This window comes from Gasterosteus aculeatus, chromosome 8 (assembly GCF_964276395.1).
Source record: "Gasterosteus aculeatus chromosome 8, fGasAcu3.hap1.1, whole genome shotgun sequence".
Taxonomy (NCBI): Eukaryota; Metazoa; Chordata; class Actinopteri; order Perciformes; family Gasterosteidae; genus Gasterosteus; species Gasterosteus aculeatus.
In genome coordinates this window covers 13,927,972-13,935,556 of record NC_135695.1, presented here as the reverse complement: position 1 = coordinate 13,935,556, position 7,585 = coordinate 13,927,972, and the positions used below count along the sequence as shown (strand labels likewise).

At 42.1% G+C, this 7,585-nt stretch overlaps 1 protein-coding gene across 1 annotated transcript in view; it reads right to left on the bottom strand.

Moving 5' to 3' along the window:
- Positions 1-1,780: 1,780 nt before the first annotated feature.
- mfsd8l1 (major facilitator superfamily domain containing 8-like 1) overlaps positions 1,781-7,585 on the bottom strand; it is a 29,573-nt gene continuing 23,768 nt past the window's right edge. The window contains exon 12 of the mRNA XM_078108287.1: positions 1,781-2,554. The gene's annotated coding sequence lies outside the window, so the exon portion shown is untranslated. The remainder of the gene's footprint in view (positions 2,555-7,585) is intronic.

The window sequence follows — 7,585 nt, the reverse complement described above, 5'->3', positions numbered from 1 at the left end:
ATATAAGTCTAACAACTCATCTTAGTAGACATATCAGCTACTGTAGAAGCAGTGTGTTTCCTTATTTACAGCAGATTGAAGTGTCACTGTTAACTGTTGAACATGGCTCATGTGAGGACTGACGATAAATTCAGAAATACCTGACGAGTTACTCATGCACTGGAACAGCTGTGAGAAAAGAGATCTGATTAAAAAAGTGTCTTTGAATTGGCTCCTGGAGGACAAAAAAAACATGGAAACAGCATTTTCTTGTCAAAAATAAAAAAACGTTCAACTTTGCAACACCCGACATGCTTCTGGCACTGACCACCCAGTTACTCGCCTGCTGAAAAAATGTGTGAGAAAGTCAAAATCCTAATTCATGCACGCACACAACCTGCCAGTGCGGCCAAAACATGTGTCCAGAAACATTAAAAGTGACGCATTTTGCATGTTTTATATCCAACCTGGGAAATGTACAGAGACAGCCTATTGCTTAAACTTTCCTGGCAGCAGCGGGGAGAAAACTGACGATAGCAGGTCTGCATAGTGTTCCAACCGCTGCCTCCTGAGACTCATCTGTAAACACACACAGTAAAGGTTGCCTCACACATACCTCCCGATACGTGTGGACGGCTAAGCTACTAAAAACCACTTAAAACACCTCTCCATCCCTTTCTCTCCCTCCTCTCGCCTCTCTCTTCTTTTTCTCATGCCTCACCCAGAAGGTCCCGATGAGCCTCTCTAACTCCTTAATACAAAAATGTCCCCTTCCCTTCTTTTCATGTCTCTGTCAGCCTGCTGCAGTGAGGAGGGAGCTGTGAAAAAAAGGGCAGCCTGTCTCTGGTTCCCCAAAACATAAAAAGGGGGCTGATCATTCTGTGTTGGTTTGTTTTTCCTCTTTTCTGTGTACTTTCTTCCAGATTTGGGCTCTTTTAATGTGGTCTCTATAAGCCAGAGGGAATGATTTAACAGAATTCATTACTCCAAGTTGGCCGGTAGAAGCATTTTCTGCAAGTACAGCAGCAGGATGTTGAAGTCCATGAGATTCTATAAAAGCCTAAACAGAGGTGTGGTGTTGGTGGGGTGGGGGTTTAATAACTAATATATAATCAAATAATCATTTTCACCTGTGCTTAGCTCATGGCTTTCATTTGCAAGCCGCCGTCAGGGTTGAGAATGAATATATCCAAATCTTAAATGATGAATACATTAACATTTGTGTTGTAAAAATAGTTATATATTCATACTTCTACATAATTTTCTTTTTTTTTAAGTACTTTTAAGAAAAAAATACACTATACTGTCTTTTGGGATCTTTAAATCCAAAAAAAAAGACAAGCAATCGTGCATCATTTTGCATGCATGCGTGCATCATCCAAACGCTATTACATACCTACGGGAAAGTCAGAATCAGTGTGTTGTTATACTCAAGGAAAGTTCAACTTCTGAAAGTTCAGTTATTGTTTGATTCTTCGGCTCAAGAGGATTATTTTTAAACCGCCAGCATCCATTTCATTGCTAAATCTTTTAATATAACTTAAATAAATATTTACTTGTTCTTTTTTGGGCTCATGCATAGTTCAGGGATGTTAAACAAGGCTCTCAGGGGCAGCGGCAGTTGTTATCGTTACTCTTTTGTTTGCCGTTACGGCACATTTCTCGACGCTCTCTTCTTACGCGCTGCACTTCGTGGCTGGCTTGTTTTCTTTAGAGGATCACTGTAAGTGTGTTTGTGTGCGTGTGCGTGCGTTTATGTGTGTGCAGCGACCAAAGGAAACCACAGAGAAATGGGAGCGGCGGCCATTATTGTGTCTCTTTTATAGCGCGTACAAAGCTTTTCCAGAGTTGTATATCGGTTGGAGATTGCCGTGCTGATGGCTCTGTGAGTCTGTACATAGAAAACTGCTAACGCACTGCTGTATAGCAGGTAATATCAAATTTAACCAAAGTGATTGCAATCTGTCCTAATGGGAACATTCATTCAAGTGCCGTGGGTCACGGTTATTTATCGACTTGTTGTCACGACATTTCACTTGAAATGTCAAGCTGATGGAGGCTCGAGAGCGACTACGATACATTTGGGCACCATGGATATTTACACTAAATCCTGTGCTAGTAGTTGCTGATTCAGTCTAGTACATTTGGAATACAAATCCCCATTTCCATTTACTGTTTACCTGTTGTGTACTAAATCAAACGTATCAACATTCTGATACTATAACATCATAAAATCTGTGTTACAATAAGCCGTTTAAAAATGATTACACTGAGGTGATCACAGGTATTTGCAATTCAGACAGAGCTTATGAGTGTGACCCGTCCACCCTCCATCGCAGCTCAATAGCTAGCCGATTGCCCAGATAAGCAATGCAACAAAAACGCAACAGCAGCAAAGAGCTGTCACAGGAAAAACCTCCAACAAATTGAGGTTAAGACGTCAGAGTCTCCCCTGCCTGCCGTCCTTGGCCTCTCACAGCTCCAACGCCGAGTGTTCTGGAGATGCTGGGTCAGCGGTCAGCACTCACTGGTCTATAAATGCAGGAGGAGGACAGCGTGCTGATGGTGGGATGAGCTAAGAGAGGGAGGCAAATATATATTTTGAGAATTCAAGAGTGAGTGGTAAGGAGAGGGGCAAGGGCAAGAGAGAAGGGAAACGAGGGGGAGAGTGGGGGGGGGGGGAACCCAAGGACAGGTAGAAGAAGAAAGCAGGAGCAAATGTCAGTTGAGCAGTGACTGAGTCAGCGCTTGTTTGAGAGCTCTGCAGAATACAGAAATGAGAGTGTGAAACATACAGCATTTCAGTGGATTGGCAGTTCACAGGTGTATTCAGACTGAATGCAAAACTATGTCTTTTTGAAATGTTCAAGTAGGCACAAGTTCACCGTAGATGGAGCAAACTGAGCTCTGACTATACCCATTACATCACTAACCCACATTAATTCAATACCCACTGATATCATTGTGTTGGTAGTGAAAACAATAAACAGCATGTTTATTATGGCCTCTCAAAGCGGCTCAGGTTGTTTCATCACAAGCTAAAGATGAAGGATCCACCCGAAGTGCAAAATGGATTCATCAAGACGGCTGCGGGCAGCCCATCCATCACGAATGAAAAAGTGATGCACAAAGATATGCGTGCATCACGGTGTTATGCTTGGCCCCAGGGAACACTTGAGTCTTGTTCAATCGTCCCACGGCGAAATGTTAAGTACGGTGACCATCATTAGAATCACTAGACTAAAGATTAGACCGTAGACATTACGCAGTTCATGTGAAAAGATCCATGGACGATTTAATTTTAGATTTAAAGACCCACACTGCTGTGGAACAATCAATATAATGAACAAAGCACCTACTTTTTTTTTTCTCCAAGGAAGGAGTGTGTGTGTTCTTTAATGTCTGTGTGGTCTGTGAAGCCAGACCACCTAGAGTTGTCCTGCACTGCATGCAGACAACTTTAATCTTTTACTACTGCAGACACATAAAGATAAAGAATCTTTCTGCAGTTTAAAATGGAGAGTGCAGGATAGAAGATTTAAGGTGTTTTACCCTGCTGAGCCTCAGAGTGAAATGTCGGTTTCCCTGATCTCCCCAAACTGGTTTATAGTCCTTTTTGTTATTGCTTCCACGTTTTTTCCCCCCCTATAGGTTATCTGGTCAGATTCAGACCACTATTTAAAACCACCCTTTTCTTTATTCAATGGCTGGCTCATTCTTTGGTTGCATTGCAAAGACGGTAAAATGCTTCTTCAAATACATCCTATTTTCTTTAGAGATAACCACTTGTCAACCGAATGGAAAGCAGCATAATTTCAGGCTTTAATGAAAGGAGATCTTGACCAGGAAAGTTATTTTGCAAGAGGACTCTGAAAAAAACAACTAAAATAGTATAGCACCAATGTAGCTTTACAACACTGAAGCCCATCACACACTTTTGGGGTTTTGCAGACATTGCCTGTGATGTTACATGAAATGAATCCACCAGAAGATGGTTCAGACACAAATACATTCATTTGGTGAAACCCTGTCTCTTAATGCTTCTGTGTCGTACTCATTGATACAATATCCGTCTCACCCATCTGACTCTCAGCCTGCAGCGGAGGTCACCACCCAGTAAACATGTTGAGGAATACAAAGTTAGAGACCCTTAGTTACTTCCAAGGAGGCCTATAAAAGCCCTGCTCACATTCTGAGAGAAAAGCTTCAAGTCCTAAAATGTTTTTGTTTTTTTTGCTTACCAGGGACACACAAAAATACACACACACAGATCTCATAGATCTTATACAGCTGTCAAACTCCTGTCTCCTGGCCTTATTTACGCTTGTGTAATTACTAAAGCCGGATGAAAAGTCGCTGACAGATGGCAGATAGATGGGCTATGCCCTTGAGCTTGGACCGCACCCGCATTGCCTGTTCATCAAAAAACATAAAAAACACTATAAGTGCAGAGCCACACATACGGATTCCAAATCCAAGGGCACAAGAGTGCCAAAGTTTTCCACAGAAACTAGAGTCTGAATGTTCAAACTATTACCACAAGTGCCGTAAATGTATCAGCACATGAGTGTCTCTTCTGGGAGCAGTTTAGCTGATGCTTATTGGGTGAGAAAGTGAAGGATTTTAAGATGTTGCTGCAATCAGTCCACAGCATAATTTTCATCTGAGTGAAGAGAGGGCGGGCGGGCGTGGGTGGGGGGGCAGCCATAATGATGTCATCTGTCAATAAAAGGCTTCCTTGGTTCCACAACAACCATGCAGTGGGGATGAATAGTTCCTTTCAGCTGTTTAAAGTGAAACAAAGGATGGCAACCAATATCATGTGCACACAGTCACTTTTGCCATTACGTGAGCATTTAGTTCCTTTCTAAACATCCATTGTACTCATTTAGTCAGGTTTGACCCACACAGCCGTGCAGTAACAGTAACTGGCCCCATTTCGCTGCAGGAACTGGGCCGTAAACCTTTGCTAATTCAGTCGCTGAAGTATTATTACAGCTGCTAGGAACGCTCACAGGAAGACGGTTCTCGTCGCCATTCGAGTTCCAACAAAGGAGCAAAAAAATGTGGAAGCGCAGCGGCAGAAAACGTAACCATCTTATCACCGTCTTCTGGTAAAATAAACTGTCATTTATTCAGGTTTGGAAACTCTGAGGTTGATTACAGCTGCTATCGCTTTGTGATGCCTGGAAAAATCCGCCTGCAACTCATCTGCGGCGAAGACTTTGTCATTAGACAGTCGAGGAACTGCGCAAATCACAACAAGGCAATTTCAAGTATTCAGCTACTCAAATCACCTGGCAATACTTCTGCCACATTGGCCCATAAAGGTATATTGCAATTTAAGAGGTTGGAAAGAAATACACAAATTGCATAGTCAATATTGTATTAATTAGGTAATCAAATACGTTTGTCAAGACTAGCAGCATACAACACTGAGACACTAACTTTTGATCTGCTTTATTACATAGATAAAGAATAATTCAGCCATTTGGTTATATTGCCCCAGAGGAAAATGGAATGAAATGTTTACGAGGCTCTCACTATTTGCAGGCAATCACAAGAAAATATTTACTGGCGGGTCGTTTAATTTCCTACGTGGTTTGAGCAACAGTCTGCAAAAAGTTTCAACATTCAACAGGCTTTGGAGCTGTTCAAATGTTTGTGTTAAAAAAAACAGAATTTCATATGTAATAAGGAGATATTAAAGTCAGAAGTAATTAATTGAAGGATAAAAAGTTCTGTCAAAAGATCCAGGCAAAGAACAGTGAGTTTAATCATGCAGAGATAGTTGGAACATAAGATGGCGTCATTCCATGAGTGTGTCTGTGAGTGTGTGTTCAGTGTGTGGAGGCCTCTGTGCCCGTCATCCTGTCTCCAGAAGGATTTAATCTAGTCCCTCAGGCCTCGTGCTCAAAGGCAATAACTGACAACTGGCAGAGGGTGTGAGAGATATGCATGATACGGTGTACTGTATGAGAGTGTGTTTGTGTGTAGGTGTGTGTGTGCACGTGTGCATGTTTGCGTGTGAATGAAGTGTTCTGGGCCCTTTTAAATACATTATTTATTGTGTTTGTCTTGCCATTGTTTTTCTGTCTCTGTACCAGCATGCACGCTGTGTGTGTGTGTGTGTGTTCAAAACGCAGCAGCGGTGCATTTACAGCTGACTTCTTCACAGTATGCCGAGGCCATAGTGTCTCTTCTGTCCTACCCGAAGGACATGTGTGTTTTAAAACTGTGAGATGTGTGCATGTCGCAAGAGGTGCCTAAAAAGCTACGCTAATGATTTAATATTTCTAATACAACCACATCAGCAATTGAAAAATGCCAGTAATTGTTAGATGAGTCAAACTTATTATAATAATAAATAAAATATGGAACTCTATATACTTTATAGATATAGAGTTATGAGATATTATATACAGAAGTTAATGCAAAATACAATCTTTGGAAAAGGGGTTTAGGGCTCATTGCCATAGATGGCAACCTGTAAGTATGGAACGAAAGTCCTTTACTTACCACATAGCACTGAGTAATCTCTGTGACAAATATGTTGGGTTAAGTTGCAAGTTAAACTGTAAGATTTATCTTGAAGCACGAGAATCAAACAGGTTCTTCATATCAAATGGTATCCTCGGTCCACGACGCCACATCACAGCCCACATCAGCTGGATATGCACGCCGTTAAAAGCACGAAAACAGATTGACATCTCATGTAAAGGCCGCACTGTTAATTATAACAGTGCACAGCTGCACGTTAGTGTTGGATAAAAAAGAAAAATGATCGAGCCCCGAGGCTGTGAGTGGTCCCACTGTACCAACAGCGGTTTCGTATGTCAATCTACAGGCGGGCTACTGTTGCAACGCTAAGCCTTTTCATTGTTACAGTTGCTACTGTTGGGTAGGGGGACACACTTACAGTGTAGGGATCATGCCCATATATGTGTGTGTGTGTAGCAGGCACTGCGTACATGTGTCAGCACATGCATGCAGCCACAACTGTGTCTTTACCTTACGCATGTGTTCGTGTCGGTGACCCCTCAGTCATTTTTGTGTTTTCTATTGTAAGAATGTGTCAATGTGTTCTGGCAGAATTTTAGATCCTGCACCGACAACAATAGGACACCCAGTTTCAGTGCTAAATCACACGGTGCCCCCTAATTCCCCGTAATCCACCCTGTCTCCAGGCAGGTGATGCTGGTGGGTCTTTGTATGTGTGCATATGTGCCTGAGACCTGCTCCGGTGACATCGGTAAACCGTGGCTACTCTCGCAAAGCTTTGGAAAACTCATTTTCCCCATCAGCATGTCACTCCTCACAGTAACCAGAAAGCTAAGCCTGTCACAACCCTGGTTAAGCCTTGTCATGTGCTTTTGCTCACATTGGGGGGTATGGGGCTATTAAATATCAAAACAAGGGCACTTTGGTAGTGCCATTAGTCATTTTGTCAGCTACTAGTGTAGCGTTTCACTGTAGGGGCTTTTCATTGGCACTTCAAATCTCCCACCCAACTGTAACTGCCTCGTTACCACATATTATGGCTTCATAATCAAATTTTTCAAAATTCAATGAAACTATCTTTTCCTTATTTGAGTTGAAGCTCCAC